General features: G+C 39.7%; 2 long non-coding RNA genes across 7 annotated transcripts; one reads left to right on the top strand and one right to left on the bottom strand.

The window, feature by feature from the left end:
- Nucleotides 1–7,223: 7,223 nt before the first annotated feature.
- LOC121857052 lies at nucleotides 7,224–20,233 on the bottom strand. Of its 4 annotated transcripts, XR_006087096.1 has the most exons (8): nucleotides 20,047–20,233; nucleotides 19,914–19,968; nucleotides 19,221–19,304; nucleotides 18,915–18,968; nucleotides 15,399–15,480; nucleotides 13,878–13,985; nucleotides 8,282–8,452; nucleotides 7,224–7,983 (listed from the first exon to the last, which is right to left on the bottom strand). It is a non-coding gene; the product is annotated as an uncharacterized LOC121857052 (long non-coding RNA). The 4 variants fall into 4 exon arrangements; XR_006087095.1 differs by having other exon boundaries at nucleotides 19,923–20,232; XR_006087093.1 differs by having other exon boundaries at nucleotides 19,914–20,232.
- On the top strand, nucleotides 14,169–17,290 carry LOC121857053. 3 transcript variants are annotated; one of them, XR_006087099.1, is made up of 4 exons: nucleotides 14,169–14,214; nucleotides 15,448–15,512; nucleotides 16,039–16,131; nucleotides 16,984–17,290. It is a non-coding gene; the product is annotated as an uncharacterized LOC121857053 (long non-coding RNA). The 3 variants fall into 3 exon arrangements; XR_006087098.1 differs by lacking the exons at nucleotides 14,169–14,214; nucleotides 16,984–17,290 and adding an exon at nucleotides 16,661–16,906 and having other exon boundaries at nucleotides 15,414–15,512; XR_006087097.1 differs by lacking the exon at nucleotides 14,169–14,214 and having other exon boundaries at nucleotides 15,426–15,512; nucleotides 16,984–17,288.
- Nucleotides 20,234–21,311: the final 1,078 nt, after the last annotated feature.

The raw sequence follows: 21,311 nt of genomic DNA on the forward strand, positions 1-21,311 counted from the left end.
GAGCTCAGGCCCTAATAGCATGCATCCCAGAATGGTAGAGAGTTGTGCAATGAGCTTGCTGAGCCCCTTAAGATATTGATATTGAAGCAGAAACAGTTTATTTATCCAGAGAAACACAGGTGAGAGCGAGGAGTTTTTAAAAGCATTTAATGCTTCTACCAATTTGATGTGTCTAGTTATTGAACAAGACGCTAGTTGACACATATTTGCTCATCAGTCCGATATCATTCATGATATAATTATGATGGAATAGGATATTTTAATGGGAACTCGTTTTCAGGTGCATAAGTTAAATTTCACAAATAATTTGCCAGTGTAGTATTAGTTAAAAGTGAACCGTTAGGTAAAAATGATGTGCCAGACGTACGACTCATTCAGACAGCGGCGGACTGTCTCAGCTGTCGGTTGGCGTTGCTCCGCAGTCAGCCTCAGTTGAAGTCAGTTCTACTTTGATGGTGGACATGCATTCCTATGACACGTACGTGCTTAAACGTTTGGTACAGCTTAAATCATATTATTTTAATACCAGAATTGACCAGCACTGGTTCAGTGCGTATCAGAGACGTGACCGACCGCCCAAGCGGCTAATTAGCCGATCAGTGGCGAAGAGGTTAAAAATAAAGTAAGAGTAAAACCATGACTAAGATAAGCCTTCTAATGAGAAGGGTATTTGGGGCACCAGAGGCAGCATATAAATTGTGAACAGGCAGCTACACTCCTCATACTTGATATACATTGTCCATAATAAACCCTGTAACTGATGTGTTTGGGAACTCTAATGTTCAAAGTTATAAGATTGGCAAATTCATTTTCACATATGTTGAGTTGGCAAACTTGTCACTTCGCTGGAGTGCAGTGCTGGTACAGTTATTCATACGTGTCTAGATTCTGGCCATTATAGACAGCACTTCTCTCTACTGCCTTACACTTCTCTTACTGTAAAGCTCGAAGAGAATGTGTCATGGTTGAGGGTTTTAGATATTTGTTGGAATTATATAGGGGATTTGTGCAGTTATAGCTGATTGTTCAATTAATGATTCTGAAACCATTGTCAAGACCAATTTAATAATTTTTGAAGTTGTTAGACATAATTCGGCATCATATTATTCCTAAAATAACATTTTAACTGGTATACTGTAGTGTAGCCGATAGTGTGCGTGCCACTCTCCATTACCTCCTGGGTTCGAGCCCGAGGTCGAGGATAGATAAAGAAAGAAGTTCCCTAATGCATAAACATTTTTAACACAGCTGTATATATATTTATATATGACAGTATGACTAGGTTAAATAAATTCAAAATTATTATAAATAGTCTAGCATAATATATAGGCCATTAAATCACGCTTTAGTCTTAATAATAGAGGGTAAAATGTGATAAAGGTAAAGGAACTGCACCCGCTCAGAAACAGAATATTAGTAAACAAACAAACTTGCCTGGTGGCGCAGCTGTCACCTCTGTCAGTTATGGATTATACACAACCACAGCACCACGTTACCTGTGTGTGGGAAACAGCAGGTGCAGGTATGTGCTTATTTTAATTCTAGTAAATAATTTTCTCAAGTTAATAAAGCAGCAAAGGCCGGTGACCGTCAGTAGTTAAGTAAATATAAGGTATTTTTTAAGAGTTTTGGTAAAACTGCAGTTTTGGACAATACCCCTAGTAGTTGAGCAATGTGTTTTATCCGATTATTTTAAGACACCTTTCTTCCATGATGATTCTGATATATTTAAGTAATTTACGAGGGATACGTTAAAAGAACTGTCTTAAAATTGTCTAAACAATCGGAAAAACACATTGCTCAACTCGAGATCCATATTGTCCGAAACTGCAGTTATACCACAGTTTTATACACTGATTATGCTTTTACTTCTATTCATTTTCTTGTGCAAATGCTTATTTTTCTAGATATAGGCGAGTTAAGATACAGGTTAGGTCAGGTCAGGTTAGGTCAGGTCAGGTCAGGTCAGATTTTCTTAGGTTAGTTAAGCACATGATTTCACCCATTTTAATATTTTTCTCCAACATAATACAGTATTCCCTAATATCAGTGAAAATTGGGGGTGAAATTTCATTCATGCACCGGTCTTTCTTTCGCTGTTATTAATATGCTTCCATTTTGGTTTTCAATGTCATGCAAATATTACCTCCAGGAATTTTGGTTCAGATCCATAAGTTACTTCTGGTGGTAACTGTCTCCTCCACGTTCACCAATAATATTTGAAACTGTTTCATCTTAATTAGTTCTAATACTCGCACAGAATTACTTTCTCTTTAAAAAAGATTGCCATCAAGAATGATATGAATCTGTGATAGTCATCTCAAAGTTTAATGTTTAATTCTTTCACTTCACTTCACTATCAGCACAGCAGGTGTGGGTGGTGTTGAATCATGTTAAATCATTCTATGTATTTCAATGGGAAATTTAAGATACAGTATGGGACTGCAGCCCTAAAACATACACCCAAAATTCCTGAACCCTTAACTGCACATTACAGATCTGTGACTAACTTTGCTGTGCACAAAATATTTTGGTCTTTAAATTTTAAACTTACCTTATAAAACTTTTAACAAGTACTATACAAATTAAAAGGAAAACACTGAAAGGCCCCCCCCACCCCCACCAAGTTTACTGTACCTCGTAATAGTGGGATCACCTGATGAATCTCCACCCTAGTTTATTTCACCTAAAGATTAACCACCCAAATGCTAACCTAACCTCAATCCCACATATAGCATTAAGCAGTGGTGGGCACAGCTAAACGAAAAGTTAGCTTCGCTAACCGCTAATCTGCTAACTAAAAAGTTAACTTCTCTAACGCTAAGCCGCTAAATAGCTAAAAAAAATAGCGGAAGCTAACGCTAACCGCTAACTTTTATTATATGAATTTAGCTTCGTTTTTTTTTGGGGGGGGGCTCTAGAACCCTTAAAAACAGACCTAGAGAGCTGAAATTTTCATATGTTGTCTTGTAGCTTAGACATAGACATACACTTTATAATCTTTATTTACTGTACGAAAAGACAGAAAGTATTAAACGAATCCAAAAACTATAGTACTGTATAGCATAGGTAGCAAATAGCATCATGCCAAGATCAGTTGATGATCAACTTATCAAGGTGTACACTGTACACAATTTCACAAATAATTAAATTGTATTCTCATACAACCTATCGGTTTTATTCATTATGTATGTAAATATGCAAGACCAACCACATACACATTATACCAGTGCATTTTTATATAACTTATTGTTGGTCTTAGTCATTATACCAGTGCATTTTTATATAATTTATTGTTGGTCTTAGTCATGTAAATAAACAGAAAACTCTAAACTTTAATGAAAAGTAAGTTTTTAGAAAATTTTATTTGGCACACACCTTGGATGACATCCTGGTTATGAACTTATGCAGTACTTAGTCAAATATATTGACACAAAAAAATCCTTAATTAAATTAATAAATAAATGAAAAATGAAATTATACATTAGTTTACAATTACATTCTATGATTCTTTCAACATACACTGACAGTCTTTATTTACTGTAAACTGCAGAATTACACAATGCTGCTCAGCTGCTGCAGCGCGGCGTCGACAAATCATGTCTTGTCACGTTTACACGTACTAACACGCAGTCAGCCAAGCGTGCCTGACTGGCTGTTGGAGACACGCGTTGCGGCGTCACACACTTACAACAGACAGGAACAAACATGTATAAATTTTTGTTAGCGGACTTAAAGTTAGCGGAACTAAATTTAGCGGAAGCTAATTGGTCCGCTAATGGTTTCCAAAGGTAGAGAAAACGCTAATCCGCTTACGAGAAAGTTAGCTTCGCTAATTAGTGGTTAGCGGATTAGCGGAAACGTGCCCACCACTGGCATTGAGGTGGTTAATCTTTAGGTGTAATAAGTTGGGGTGGAGATTCTTTATGGGATCTGAGCAAACCAATACCAGTACTGTAATGTACTGTGCAATGTCCCAGTACCTAATGGAAGTTTTTCCTCTATATCAAAGATTATTCCATATTTTTTTTTGGTTCCTTTGATGTGAATTTCCATTACTCAACCTTCTGTACCTTGAGGGATGCCTGTACAGTATTTCACTAACTCACTTTTTATTGTGACAGAGGAAGGCGAGGTCGGGGAAGTAGACCGAGTGGACCGACCAACAAAGATGCCTTAGAGAAACTGTCAAAAGTTCACCCATTTCCTTCACTCATCCTGCAGTGGCCCAAGATAAACTCATTTCTTATCAAGGTAAAACATATAGCTTGCCACGTCCAGTATGTTCACTTTTGTGTTGTTACATGTTTTCCAGAGGGTTGGTTCATGCAGTACCTCTTCTTTAACATATTTATTAGACATCTCTACTTTCTCCTCCATATTTACACCTACAGTATCTTACACACAGACACACCTCATCTGTACACTTCCCTGTATCCAGTACCTTTTAAAAAATTGTCTTCATTTGATGTTACCCTTAGAGGCATAATAACAAATGAACACTCCGGGACACTTACTTTCCTATATGATTGCTGGAGCCTTCGTGGGTGGAGAGAGGCACTGCACTTTGGCTAGTCTGACATGCTTAACATTAAAGTAGAAATATGTACAGTACTGTACAGTATTAAACCAAACTTAATTACACTAAACTTAAATTTACTGTACTTACTGTACTATATAGTACTGTACTGTAGTAACTATATAATCACTACAATCAGTGCTAGATGGAGGGCTGTATTAAGACATGCTGAAGCCCAAAGCTGTGTCAAGATTTAGACGCTCCATACCATAAAAGGATAAAATATATGATAGTGAGAAAGGGTGTACGGTATCACATTGTAACATAAAGGTAAAAAAACTATATGTATATTTTTATAAAACTATGTATTTACATATACTGTACAGTATACATAGGCGAAGATGCAATGAACAACTTATAATTTAAATAATATATACATCTTAGAAAATGCCTTATAGTAGGCTCTCACCAATAACGTTTAATAAGTGCCTGAAAAACACCGTTATTAGCGAAAACGTTATTTGTGTGACATTAAAATACATGTAAAAAGGGTTTATTGGTGCCGCTGCCACAAGAATTTCACCCATTTTTCCCCTTGAAGCCCTCCTAACACTTTTTGTTAGCTGAAATAAAAAGAATTGCTATTCAATCATCAAAATAAAGAGTTTGAGTAATATAACACTTACCGGTAGTTTTTGAGGTGCTTGGTGTGATGATTGTTCCGTATCTGAGGGCCGCTAACACTTGCACTGTCTTTCATTCTACAAGCTAACCATTTCACAAGAAAATGCTCTGTTATCACTAACAACCTGTTTCTATTGCCTTTATCATTCATAGCTCGCCTCGCATGTCCATCACTACCAAAATATTTTTAGCCAGCACAATACAGTACTCTTCTTGGTCTCCTCTAAGTTCCTCTTAATATTTCGCACTGTAGACTCAGGACAGTTCAATTTCCTCACTTTAAAAGTTCCCAGTCATTCAGGTGGCAAATCACTCCCTCCACCACCTCCCCTAGCCCCCACAGGCAAAAATGCGGAAGCCATTATTGATCACCGACCCTAACAACCATTGGTTATAGTGGCGAAAATCTCACACATGGGCGCAGCGCTGTATTTCACTGAGCGTGTGTGACAGTGAGGCGGAGTGGACAACTACGTCATCAACATGGCGGCAAACAAATGCTTTCATTGATGCGCTCGGACGCTTCCCGCGAAATTTCCGTTATTCAAGAGAATCCAGACGTTATTATCGAAAATGGGTATCTATTGTAACTTACCGTTATTGTCGAAAACCTTATTGTAGAAGTCGTTATTGGCGAGAGCCTACTGTATTTGCATTATAAAATACTTTGGTTTCCTAACTAGCAAATATGAAATTGAAGACTTTTAACATAAAACATTGCACAGATCAACCCTTGTATTAGCCCCTGTCTTATAGGCAGAAGTATTTATATAAATGTGGGTTAATTATATTAGACCTGTATAGCTATTACCCCCTGTAACTTTCCACTAGCTATGAGGTTCATCTTCAGAGCACGTGGTAAGGTGTGTCCACGGGAAGTCACGTCACATGGTGCTGGGCTAAGGGCTAAGTATCCGGCTGCCTGGCCACCTATTGCGGGCAGTGGTTTGATAACCTCGACGAGAGGAAGATGTTATTTAGAGCCATCGTTGATGTGCTTTCGTCTTTCCTCGAGGGAGGACGTCGGATATATTTCCGTTCTCCGTCGAGGGTCCCTACTCAATATCACTCCCACTCTCACATCAATCGGACGTATTTTATAAGAGCTACTTTAAGAGAGCCTCCGTCCTCATTTAACACTCATAGCTACAGTGATTAAGTTATGGTGATAATCCCTTTTGAAAGTGTACATAGAAACCTTTTATAATAAATACACAAAAGGAACCTATTGGATTAAGTTACTGAGGACCCAATAAACTTTGATCTATATTTTAGTACGTCTAGAATATAAGGTAACATGTTTCACAAGTGATTGTTACAAGTGGTGACACCCCAAGAAGGTTGTTACATACATGACAGCTTCACAAGTAGTTGTTATACAACAAGTAACAGTCACCCAACAGATACACAATTGGTAAAGGTAGAGATATTATGTTCTCCCCATTACTGTGTTATACTGTTACAAAGAAAATATTGTTACATAGTTGGCAAAGCGTAGCTTAAGAGGACCCAGTCTAGGACCAGTCTAAGGTGACCAGTCTACACTTTACAGTTAGTCAAGTGTACTCCAAGTATACGTGACAATTTTGGTAACAGAAGTTATTCGTCACATAGTTGAGATAATATGTTCTCTGGTTACTCCTACTATTATATAAACAAATCAAACAGTTTCACCCTTAGTAAATGGAAGCAGTAATACAACTGGCACTGTCTCTTCTGTTTGAACATCACATAAAATTTAAAAAAATTTCTTTCATAGTTTCCCAAGAGCAAAGTCTTGGATGAAGTCGTCCAACGATAAGCTACATATTTTTCACTTTCTATTCACATAATGCTTAATGCAGAGAACTTTTATCACAGCATTGTTGTCCATAGTTCATTTTTAATCCTTTTCTGCTACAGAATTTACCTTTCTCCTGAGCAGGTTGTTACTATTAGACTGAAAAGTAGCCACAATATTGCTTCTACATTAGGGAAAGCCAAATGAATCTTATCTTGGAAGATGACTTGATAGAGATCCTAGTGGCATAAATATCCTTTATTAGAATAATTTATCTTGGTATAAACATGAAATTGCTTTACTTCCCCAACAAGGGTAACATCAATATCATCAGGGTAGTCTTTCATCACAAACTTTACACTGTCACACAACTGTTTTTCTAAATCAACTAAAAATTTCTATATTTTTGCAACATTATTGTACGGTATATGACTGTCTTTTTTTCACACTGATTTCAAGGGAATCCATCATGGGAATAAAGTATTTTACTCAAAATTTGTCTCTTGGAGAAAGCCTGTCATCATCATTTGCTGCATCACCATCACTGACTTGTTTTTTCTCACTCTTTTATTCACACTTGTAGTCTACATCAGGCAGGTCTCCTTTTGCTTTGAGTCCAATTTCATCAACACATTCTAGGATTTATTTCAAGAAGTTAGTGAGCAATGTGTAAAGCTTTGTACATGTGCTAAGTCGAATCTGTGGATCCTGTAGGGTTTTGTTGGTTTGTGGAAATGATCTAACCAATGAACATGAACACACATTCCAGTTCCTCAGTTTTCTCAAGAAGAATATCAGCTTTCTTCTTGTTTCACCCTCTTCACAGTCATTAGTATGGACATTGGGAGAAGCATCATTCCAGTACATAATTTAATTTCTGTATAACTCACCTATGGGCTTATGGGTGAAGCAGCCTTTGTATGTGCTTCCCACCTAGTTTAGTGTCAGAAGATGTCAGGATTCAAGAATAATTTGAGTACTGCCCAGGGTTTTGTAGAGGCTGAGAAGAAAGTTTATATTTGTTACACAAAATTTACCGTACTGCATCTAGGCAGCAATCAACTGCCACACAGCTAACATGAGTCAGTGAATGGGTGAATTGAAAAACTAATTAATAAGGTTTCCAAATGATGCTTTAAAATTATAAACATTATTAGACTAAATTTTCTGACCTGCAAATGAAATAAGTTATTTAAGCCAGGGCAATTTGATTCATAAATTTTTTTTTTTACTTACTGTATCTCAAACATATTTATAGGGCCCTCATAATGTGAGGCCCTAAGCTGTAGCTTACTTACCTTGTGCCTAAATCCAGCATTGGCTGGATGCCATTATATTATCTGGCAGTCGTTGAGAGACTGGTGTTGCGCCATGCAGCCAATTACAACTTGGGGAGTTTTACTTCAATGTGGGAATGAACCCCAGTAAACTCAGTGAAATACCTTGGGCTAACTCTTGAATTTCTTCATCTGGAGAATAAATTGTAGATAATATAGTAAGTAAAACTAAGGTTAGGATAAACAATTTATTTATAGAAATGCCATATGTCTCAGCTGATGCCCAGAGCAATCTATGCTTGGCACTCATACAAAGTCACTTAGACTATTCCTGATCATCATTACACGCTGCCTTAACACACAAGCTAAAATTCAAATTAAAAATTATTTAAATCAAGGCAGCGAGGTTTACTCTTGACACGAATGCAAGAGATCACATTGGTCTCAGAGTCTTATAATCACTGAAAATGTTAAGTGTGACAGTTAGAGTGAAGCAACTAAGTCTGAATCACTCTTGTATTATATTCAACAGACTGTGGCCAGACTATTTAACACCAAATTTTGTAAGGATTAGGGATATGAACCGGCAGGGCTCTAGAGGGAGGGAACATAATTTTGTGGTATACAGTACTGTGCTGTACAGTACTGTACCTGGTGTTTGCCGTTAAGCAAAAAACACTTTCTTCTTCACAGCTATAAAAGACTGAAACAAGTTATCAAACTACATCAAAACCAATAATAGTGTAAGATAATTCATAGCTAAAAGTAAAAAATACATAACAGATGAAGCTGTTTCTCTATTAACCACAAAATATTATATTGTTGAAGTGATCTGCCAACCTCAGTTAGTCCAAGTGCAATGTAATACTTGTTAAATTTATCAGAAAACTCTTCACTATTTCTCCTGTAGACATACTATTACTTTTTAGAGACTTAGCCTAAGTAAAGGACCCTACTGTAAATAAGTATCCAATGGCTTTGCCAATTAGTAAGTCTGTGAATCTATCCATTTATCATTAAATCTGTATAACTATTCATATCATCTAACCTTACAGAAGTGAAGAACAAGGGACAGACTGATGGCAGAGGCTACTTCACCACCAACACCAGATGACAGAAGGCTACATCACCAAAACCAGATGCCTGGAGGCTACATTACCACCACCACCACTAGATAACAGAAGGCTACATCACCACCACCACCAGATGACAGGAGGCTACATCACCACCACCACCACCAAATAACAGAAGGCAATATCACCACCACCAGATGAGAGAAGGCTACATCACCACCACCACCAAATAACACTATCACCTACCACCAGATGACAGGAGGCTACATCACCACCACCACCAGATGACAGGGCTAGATGACAGGAGGCTACATCACCACCACCACCACCAGATGACTGAGGCTACATTACCACCACCACCAGATGACAGGAGGCTACATCACCACCACCACCACCAAATAACAGAAGGCAATATCACCACCACCAGATGAGAGAAGGCTACATCACCACCACCACCAGATGACAGAGGCTACATCACCACCACCACCAGATGACAGGAGGCTACATCACCACCACCACCAGATGACAGGAGGCTACATCACCACCACCAGATGACAGGATTACCACACCACCACCAGATGAGGCTACATTACCACCATCAACACCAGATGACATTACCACCACCACCACATCACCACCACCACCAGAAGGCAATATCACCACCAGATGAGAGAGGCTACATCACCACCACCACCAAATAACAGAAGGCAATATCACCACCACCAGATGACAGAGAAGGCTACATCACCACACCATGACAGGGCTACATCACCACCATCACCACCAGATGACAGGAGGCTACACCAGCAGATGACAGGAGGCTACATCACCACCATCAACACCAGATGTCTGAGGCACCACCACCAGATGACAGGAGGCTACATCACCACCAACAACACCAGATGACAGGAGGCTACATCACCACCATCACCACCAGATGACAGGAGGCTACATTACCACCATCAACACCAGGTGACTGAGGTACCACCACCAAATGACAGGAGGCTACATCTCCACCAACAACACCAGATGTCTGAGGCACCACCACCAGATGACAGGAGGCTACATCACCGCCAAGAACACCAGGTGACTGAAGCACCACCGCTACCACCGTCACCAGATGACAGGGGGCACTGTAGTATGTGGTCTACAGAGCTAGAGCGGCCTTAGTATGTGGTCTACCGAGCTGGAGCTGTGTCTACCGGGATATTTACACTAAACCATCCATTAACACAACGTAACATAACATCACCTACGTTAGGCTAGGTTCATGGATGCTACAGTGTAAATATCCTGGTAGACACAACTCCAGCTCGGTAGACCACATACTACAGTAGCACCAACTCTGTAGACCACATACTTCAGTAACTCCAGCTCTGTAGACCACATACTACAGTAGCACCAGCTCTGTAGATCACATACTACAGTAGCTCCAGCTCTGTAAACCACATACTACAGTAGCACCAACTCTGTAGACCACATACTTCAGTAGCTCCAGCTCTATAGACCACATACTTCAGTAGCTCCGTTATTTGTTAAAAAAATATTTTTTTTTCTATATATTAAAATTTCAGTGAATAAACTTTAGATTAATCACCCTAATACAACCTGACCGCAGATTTCTTCTGGCTTCTTGAGTCACCCTCTTAGGTCTATTACATTATGTACTATATAATATTCTTGTATGTGTAGTTCATACCCTAATGTGTACTTTATTGTATTACAAATATTGTTTCTCTTGTTTTATGGTGTAATGTATTAATAAAGCCTCCAAGTGTTCAACTCTAGTATCCATGATGTATTTTTCCTGAACATGTGATAAATTCCCAATAAAGATCAATAAAACTGTTGAAATTGTTCCAGTTTAACCTTACTGAGACGTCATATGTAAATTAATGGACTGACAGCATAAAATAATGACTTGTTAATAATAATAAAAATACGATCGTTTTCAATATTGTAATACTCCTAAAAGCTGTTAATAAATAAAGCACATTATATACACAATAAAACTCTTGTTAAAGCGGCTGATAAGGGCTAAGAATACACACATAACCAAAAATAATACCAATAGGAGTATATGACCACCATGAACAGTAAGCAGTACTCTTAACCTCTGAGCTAATGCGTTCATCTCACTATCACCAACCAACCTAACTACTTCAATACTGTTGTCGGCAGTGAAGGACAGACCAAGACTGTCAAGATATAAACAAATTTAATAGAAAAATTATAAAAATTATGTATGAGGTCAATATTTAATATATTGGCTGCGACTGAACACTGATTAAATATAATAGTTACCCCTGCTCCGTTTTGTGTGATTAAATATAATAGTTACCCCTGCTCCGTTTTCTGTGATTAAATATAATAGTTACCCCAAAAGTACTTCAGTAAGTAGGCTTTAGGGGCACAGGGGGGTCTGATTTTCCTTCTGGGACATTATTTACGTTGTATTATACCCTTAAAGTTAATGAAAAGTGAAATCGGGCCACAAATTTGACGTTTTTACGTATTTTAACGTATATACAGGTTCGAAGCTTCAAATGCTTCAATGAAGCAAAAAAATGATTCAATGAAGCAAAAAAAATGATTCAATGAAGCTTTGTGACGTCACTCTGAACCTTCCTATAAAAGGCCTCGACTAACTCACCTCCGTCTCTTTCCTCACCGACCACTCGCCACTCACTGACTGCAGCTGACAGGCAGGTAAGCACCGCTCCTCTAGTCTCCTTTATATACGTGTACATTTTTTGCCCGACATCCTACAGTCAAAATGGCCAAGAGAAATGGTTATTCTTTTGAGTAGTGTTTAATATACTTAATTATGGCGTAATAAATGCTGATTTAAGTAAAAAACCTGCCGGCCGGTTGTTACAGTTCACTTGCCTCATAGGGTCGTATCCCCAAGTTTCACTGGGCTCTAAGGCCCATGGTACCTACTTTGCAGCTTCAACAAATACATTAATATGGTTTAGTATTATATTAAGTGGCTCTCTAACGTCTAACCAGTAATTTCTTAATGTTTTAGGCAAATATACCGCCAAATGAGTCCTGACAAACGAGCCTAAACTATGAGCCGGTAGTGAGTAACGAGCGTAAACCGTTCATCAGTATTTAGGTAATAATTAACCAGTAAGTGAGTACAATGACCAGATTGGGTTAGATTACGGTTTTATTTAATTTTTATTTATTGCTTCGAAGCCCAACACACTTATGGGGGAGCCGGGTGGTCATAACTCAATAACTACGTAGTTCCCCAAACGTTCATCACCACCACTGTATTCACCATTGAAAACTGCGCCGCATTGACTAGATTTAACAAATATAAGTATTTTTTTGCGGAATTAATATGTATTTTTTAATGGCTAGTTCTTTGGTTACTCTTTAGCTACGATTTCTGGGAGTTGAAACAATTTATTAAGGGTTCTAACCGGGCGAGGCGAGGTAGGGAGCCGGGCGGGGCGAGGCAGGGAGCCGGGCGGGGCGAGGCAGGGAGCCGGGCGAGGCGAGGTAGGGAGCCGGGCGTGGTGAGGTGAGGTAGGGAGCCGGGCGTGGTGAGGTGAGGTAGGGAGCCGGGCGTGGTGAGGTGAGGTGAGCCAGGCGTGGTGGGGTGAGGTGGGGAGCCGGGCGTGGTGAGGTGAGGTGGGGAGCCGGGCGTGGTGGTGAGGCGGGTGGGGGTGAGGTAGGGGAGCCGGGCGTGGTGGGGTGAGGTAGGGGCCGGGCGTGGTGGGTGGGAGTGGGGAGCCGGGCGGGGTGATGGGTGGGGAGCCGGGCGTGGTGGTGGTGGGGAGCCGGGTGGTGGGAGGTGGTGGTGGGGGGGAGGGGAGCCAGGTGGGGTGAGGTGGGGGCCGGGCGTGGTGAGGTGAGGGGGAGTGGCGGGCCCTGAGGAGGTGGGAGCCAAGAGTGGGGTGAGGGTGGGGAGCCCCGGGCAGGGTGAGGGTGGGAATCCAGGGGTGAGGAGCCTGGCGAGGTGGGAATCAGGGGCAGGGGCAGCCAGGCCGGGCGAGGGGGCGAGGCGAGGCGAGGTAGGGAGCCGGGCAAGGTGAGGTGAGGTGAGGTGAGGTAGGGAGCCGGGCGGGGCTGGGCTAGGCTAGGCTAGGCTAGGCGAGACGTTTCAGAATACAGTATATATTAAATCCCGTAACATTAAGGTTCCTGGTAATTTTTTAAGTGGACAACCATGGATTTTACAATCGGAAAAACCCATTGGTCAACAACCAAAAAGCACCATAACTAACCTAACAACGTAACGTAACCTGGAGGTTCCTTGGTTGTCTCCTGGTGAAAAAGGTCCATTTGTATGTGCACACAACAATTAGAAAGTAAAACAAAATATTTTTAGCGTATTTGTGTTTAGATCGGTTATGACCTCCATTTCCGTCGGAAATTGGTCGTTTTTTATAATTTTTTTGGTGAGGTGTTTCCCGAAAAAAATATTGGCTCGGCGAATGAAAAATGCAAAAAAAAAAAACCCTATAAAAACATAAACCGGACCTAATCTAACCGACTCTCGCCATATGTTGGAATCCCTTATTTCTTACCTTATTGGCCTGGTTCTCGTTGGAGTTACCACATGTTGGTCTTGGCGACACTTACATTCGTTCTTGCATTAATGACACTTTACGGAGGTCGGGACAACACCATGAGATCTAAAAATGCTATAGTTTTAGTGTGGAGGTAATGGTTTATGTAAACAGTTGGGGACTGTGAGTACACGTGGTGTAGTGGTAGATGGAAGTTGCAAGTTTAATTTTCATTCTACGTAAATTACAACTTTAAGCATGTTGCAGGTGACAGCTGGTGTACTTGAAGGCCAATGGAGAAGTGACAGAACCTTGAGCAAGACTTAACACCCAGCATGTTACTTCAGCCTCATCAGTTAAGTTAGTTATATATTATCTTAGCTATTATGGTCAGCCCATAAACCACTCAACACTGTGCTCCTACACTGGGCAGTGGAGGGTGTGTGTGTGGGACCTGGCTGACTGTGAATGTTGGAGGGCTCTGGAGGACTGTGTGTGTGTTGGAGGGCTCTGGAGAAGTGTGTGTGTGTGTGTGAGACTGACTGTGTGACTGACTGTGTGTGTGTTGGAGGACTGTGTGTGTGTGAGTGAGTGTTTTGGAGGTCTGTGTGTGTGTGAGTGTTTTGGAGGACTGTGTGTGTTTTGGAGGAGTGTGTGTGTGTTGGAGGACTGTGTGTGTGGGGGTTGGTGGGGGTGTGTGTGTGTTGGAGGACTGTGTGTGTGTGTTGGAGGACTGTGTGTGTGTGTTGGAGGACTGTGTGTGTGTGTTGGAGGACTGTGTGTGTGCGCGTTGGAGGAATGTGTGTGTGTTGGAGGGCTCGGTATTATTGCAGTTTCGGCCAGTACACGCCTGACTTTTAACCATCCCCAACCTTTAGATCTCCTTATTGGAGTATTTCTAACACCATTTTAACCAGGGAGCAAAGAATGTCAGAAAGGAGTTTTAAAGATTTCCATGCTTTTTTTTTGGGGGGGGGGATATAATTCTAAAGAGGGTGCTTTCCCCTGGAAATTAAGGCCACATTTCATTGAATCGACCCAAAATACACAGGATAAACGAATTTCTAAACTACGAGGGCATATTCGACGAAACTGCAATTTTACAATGGGCTCTGGAGAGCTGTTTGGACTGTCTAGATAAACTGAGCTGGGAGTCAAATTAAGATTAGCTGTAGAGATTTGGGAAAGCTTAATAAAGTGCTATAAAAATGTACAGGACTAAATGCCATTTAGTTACAGTATTAGTGAGCATTAGTACGTAGTAGTAATGTGATTAATAGTAAGTAAAGCTGGTTGTTAGTAGGTGGGTTTTAACTAACAAATTAACTAACCTAATCAGCCTAACAGATTAAATGTAACTAATCAAGACTAACCCAAATTAATATTAAGTTACCTATTATATAGTTTATATATTGGATAACAAATATATTAAAGAACATAACTTAAAATTTGCCACAAGTTAACTGATCATGAATTCAGAAAGTTAAGCTAGAAAAAATTTCACTTGTTTAAATTATTAAAAATCAATAGCTTGCGTACTTTGCAGTTTCCTTTTCAAAATCTAATCGTGTACTGACTTTCTCCTCAGGTTAAGCTGGCCAGAAGTAACATCATACTGAACCTAAGGAGAAATAACTTAAAATGCCAGAACAGGTAAAGTCAACTTACTGAGTTTTATTTAGGCAAGGGAAGCTTGTGGGACTTGTGAAATCATTAAACATTGTGTGGCTTGTTGTAATTAGGGTAGGGGGGACTAGATGGCTTGTGTATTGGCATATGGGGTGAGCAGGTGTGTTGGTAAAGTTTTTCATTCAAGCTAAATGTGACAAAGTTGTCAAGGGGAACACCTAAGGGGGCTTGAGGGGTGGGAGGAAGGGAGGGTTCAGTAAGTGAACTGTGGTAAACTGTTGTGTATGAAGCAGTGTGGAGAGATTTAGTAGTGTAGCAGTATTGGTGATGAAGGCTTGTTATGATTGGCTATACTATTGTTGTGGTAAATGTTAGTTGTTGAGGTATTCAGAAAACTAAAACACTAATGCAACTTAAAATAAGATCTTTTGTAGATAAGGTATTTAAGTAAACAATTGGGGACAGTATAAGTACATGTAGTCTGGTGGTAGATGGAAATTGTATGTTTAATCTTCATTGTACATAAATTACAACTTTAAACACGTTGCAGGTGACAGCTGACATCCGTGAATGCCAATGTAGAGGAAGTGACCGACACCTTGAGCAAGATGTAACACCCAGCATGTTACTTCAGCCTTCTTAGGTAAGTTACTTATGTATCTTAGTATAACCATCCCCAAAAACTACTGGAAGTAAGACTCGAGAGGAGGGACTTACTTTGTGTGAAGGGTTGGAAAGGAGGAGCATTGGGCGGTGGAGGGGCGCTCGTACAGTGGGGCTGGGTGCGCTCGTACAGTGGGGGTCGCTCGTACAGTGGGGCTGGGTGTGCTCGTACAGTGGGGGGGGCGCTCGTCCAGTGGGGGTGGGGGCGCTCGTGCATGGATGGTGGTGTGCTCAAGCTATGGTGAATGGAGTGCATGTTAAAAATGTGTTGCAAAAAATAGCATGTACTATGAAGGTATGTGGGGGATGATGCCTTTGAGAAGACTGCTGCAGCCAAAACTGGAGGAAGGACAATGCTCCTGTGTAAGGTGATATAGGAGGGTGTTTGAGTGTATGGATATATCACATATATATAAGAATGCAAGTTTAGATTCCAAGAAATTCTGGAGTAAATGTTGTGTATTGGTAGTAATACATTAAGGTTGAACTAAATCCAAATCATGTTGCAGGTGGTTGGTGTACAAGATAGATGGACCAGACACAACAAGGTGACCACGACTGTCTAGCATCCCACACCTTGATGACTACCACCTTACTAAGAAAGAACAGAATTGGTGTTCTGTACACTACTGTAAGAATAGAGTAATGTGAAAGTTAAGTATTACTAAAACCTTTTTTATATAATTTAGCTAAACTTGATATATTACTTAAAATAGTGCATTTAAGAACATACAGTACAAGTAAACCTCAATATTGTGTATTGGTAGTGATATAAAATAGCTTAATTAATTCAGATGTAGAGTATCTAAAAACAAATATAATCATGCTGCAGGTGGTTGGTGTACAAGATAGAAGGACCAGACACAACAAGGTGACCACGACTGTCTAGCATCCCACACCCTGATGACTTCCACCTTACTAAGAAAGAACAGAATTGGTGTTCTGTACACTACTGCAAGAATAGTGTACTGTAATGTAAAAGTTAAGTATTACTGAAACCTTTTTTTATATAATTTAGCAAAACTTGATATATTACTTCAAATGGTGCATTTAAGAACATACAGTACAAGTAAACCTCAATATTGTGTATTGATAGGGATATAAAATAGCTTAATTAATTCAGACGTAGAGTATCTAAAAACAAATATCATGCTGCAGGTGGTTGGTGTACAAGATAGATGGACCAGATACAACAAGGTGACCACGACTGTCTAGCATCCCACACCTTGATGACTACCACCTTACTAAGAAAGAACAGAATTGGTGTTCTGTACACTACTGCAAGAATAGTGTACTGTAATGTAAAAGTTAAGTATTACTGAAACCTTTTTTTATATAATTTAGCAAAACTTGATATATTACTTCAAATGGTGCATTTAAGAACATACAGTACAAGTAAACCTCAATATTGTGTATTGATAGGGATATAAAATAGCTTAATTAATTCAGATGTAGAGTATCTAAAAACAAATATCATGCTGCAGGTGGTTGGTGTACAAGATAGATGGACCAGACACAACAAGGTGACCACAACTGTCCAGCATCCCACACCCTGATGACTACCACCTTACTAAGAAAGAACAGAATTGGTGTTCTGTACACTACTGTAAGAATAGTGTAATGTGAAAGTTAAGTATTCCCGAAATATTTTTTTTATAATTTAGCAAAACTTGAGAAAATATTTGAAGTACTGTACTAATGCATTCAAGACTGTAGGAGTGAACCTTGATTAAAGCCACACAAAGCATTAAAAATAGCAAGATACATTATGTACAGTAGCATTATTAACTATCGTGGTAGTCACAGTTTTGTTGTGGTTGCAAAAAATTTCCATTTTATAATATATTTTTCGTCCACAGGTGAAGTATCAGCAAGGTGTACAACGAGATACACGGACATCAATCAAACGGATTGTGAGCGGTTTGAATATCTCGCACGGATCCATTTATCTTAGTGGTTTGTAAAATTAAGTGTAATATGTAATTGTTGTTCAGTGTGGGGAGGCCTCTGGTGGCGTGTTGAGGGATGGCATTTGTACCGGGGGACCGGGGAGGCGTTTGTACCGGGGGAGGCGTTTGTACCGGGGAGGCGTTTGTACCGGGGAGGCGTTTGTACCGGGGAGGCGTTTGTACCGGGGAGGCGTTTGTATTTGTAGTAGGTAGTGGTAGAGGCACTTGCACTGGTAGAGGAACTTGCACTGGGTAGGTGTTTGTAATGGTTTGTACTCCTACAATGTCTGTGTATAAATAAATAAATAAATAAATAAATATTGAATAAACTTTACGTTTCATATTCCGAAGTTGAATGATAATGATCTAAATAAACCACAAGTACAGTAGAACTGTAAACTATACCTGAAACATGAACTAAAGTGATCAACTTGGATACACCCACATGATGGCTTCTGGGTAACTTAGAACATGATATATACATTAATTACATATAATTATCACCAATTGACATCAAAGTGCCATTCATTGTACGTATAACTGTTACAAACCAATGCCCATGTGATGCCCTATTGGGTACATGTAATCAAAACTACTAGATACCCACAGATGGCACAAATAATGCATTTAAGTTACAGACGCCTCGGACAAAGGATTTTGACAACCTTACCGAGAGAACGGGCGTCTCGTGTTCATTTTGAAATTCATCGGCCATGACAGTAAAGAACATTTTTGATTGCATACACACTATTAATTTGAAAGTATTGTATATATACAGTAAATGAAAGTAAAGTATAGTAAGAATTTTACTTACTAAATGTTGACAATCTGGACACTGCACACCAATTGCTGAATGGAAGTGTTTTACCTGAAAATATAGAAGAAAAAAATCTTGTAAAATTGTAAAAAACAACTTATGAACCCCCCTCCCCCCACCCAACCCCCACCCCCCTAAAGACTTGGTCCCCTGGATAAATTTAGAAATATATCTACTGTGCCTGGCCAAAATTATTCACAAAGTACAACACTTCCATTATTATCTAAAGCTAAATTCTGTGTAGGACCAAAACCTGACAAAAGATACTTTATAAAACCTTAAGGTCTAGTGAAATAAACTCACCTTATGTGGAGTTTGCAATATAAAGGTTGAATTGAGAAATCCACAACAGCTGGTAATGTGACGGCCCCGCCATCACTGATGTATCTGCCGAGAAAAAATAATGGTAGTGGTACTGTAATGTGATTATTTCTCGGGACACGGAGAAAGATATCTAGTGATGTTGCCAATCATTACAAGTTTTCTCTGATTTTCTTATGTGCTAATATTTGGTAATGTAGGTTTGAGAGAACATAAGACTGCAGGAATGGCCAGTAAATTGATATATACTGTACCTAGACAGTGCAGGTATAAAGCGAGGCTATATGACCAATGATATTTCTGTATCAACTTCTGGACTGTTACTGTATATTGCAATAAATGTGAAGTGTATACATAAGAAAATAAAAAATATACTGTATATTCAATTCTTTATTTTGTATTACCTATCTACAAAGATATAAAAACATATTACACAATGTACAGTACATATGTAATTTTTTCTCTGTTGCTGACAGAAGATATTACCTTTTTCAGAGCAATTTATAATGTAAGTTTGTTAAGTGGCGATGGTAGATTCAACACTGCAGTAGCCCTCCTCCTTTATCCGGGCTTGGGACCGGCATGTTCGGCTGAACAAGGCGGAGTTACTACTGTGTATTCTACGTCTAACTACGGTGCTGTTAGTACTATCAACTATAACTTGAAAAACTTTACCTTTATTACCTCCAAGAAGCCCCTTGTAGGTCCACAGTCAGCCACATAAACAAACCTGGAATACAAGAAATTTAAAACATAACATTCATAAATACTTGCATATAGTCATTATATATTGTCATAAGTACTTTACCTGTTTGGAGGAGTTCTCGACCAGTCAGACGTTCACCTCGGAGGCGCACAATCTGAAAGAAATGAGAAAACCTTAGTCCCATCCACACACATTAAGGTGGGAGGTTGGGTGTGTGAGAGAGGGTGAGTGTATGGATGGGAGTGAGGGTGTGTGTATGGGAGGACCTCCCACACACACACACCCTCACTCCCATCCATACACTCACCCTCTCTCACACCTTTCCTTATACCCAACACTCCCAAACACCCCACCCACCAACCCAACCCTCCCTCCCTCCCACCCCCCCTCCCTCCCACCCAACCCTCCTCCTACACCACCTCCCCTCCAACCCAACTCACCTACCTACCCATCCCACCTCCCTTCCCATCCACCCAACCTTTTGGTTGTGTGGATGGAAGGTAGTGTTTGTGGATGGGAGGATGTGGATGGGAGGAAGAGGGTGTAGATGGGAGGAAGAGGGTGTGGATGGGAGGAAGAGGGAGTGGTTAGGAGGAAGTGTGTGTGGTTGGGAAGGAGGGAGCCGTGTGCCATACCCTCCTCCATGTAAACACAGCAGCAAAAAATATTGTGAAGAAAATTGGTTTGTATTGGTGTAATATTGTGTTGTGAGGACTCATTTGTGTTACTATGAATGATAAGTGTGCAGGGATTATGGTGTTGTGAGAGAGAGAGAGAGCCTTATAATAGTTGTGAGGACCAGGTATAGAGACTTGCTGTGTGGGGGGAGGTGTAACAGGTAGCCAGGGCTTATAGCACTATTTTACCCTCAGTTATATATCATATTATTGTATGGCAATAATTATTATTCAATATATTTATGAATGGTTTTACTGTATAAATTTGTTTCAATTTACTAATATTACCTTTATAACTTAAATAACTAACAAATTATAAATATAATATAATATCTTGAAGGTTCTAAGGTTCTTGTGGCCACAGAATATACTACATATTATTTTATTGATAACTTTAAACAATCGACCAAGTAGAGATAGGAACACGTAAAATTAATGATAAGGAAGATAAAACATGATTAAATTATAAATCAATTTATTAAGAAAACCAACAGCTCAATGTTTAACGGTTATGATACAGTTTAGGTATCAGGTATAGACTAAAAAATGTTTATCTACCCTAACCCAACCCAACCTACATCATCATATGTCCAAAAGAGAAGTGGGACATCTTGGAGTATCACAAGATAATTAAGGGAGATAATGATCAAGCATTTAACATTTAAGTTATTATGTAATGACTAGTGTAAT

This window comes from Homarus americanus, unplaced genomic scaffold (assembly GCF_018991925.1).
Source record: "Homarus americanus isolate GMGI-L3 unplaced genomic scaffold, GMGI_Hamer_2.0 scaffold44060, whole genome shotgun sequence".
Lineage (NCBI taxonomy): Eukaryota > Metazoa > Arthropoda > Malacostraca > Decapoda > Nephropidae > Homarus > Homarus americanus.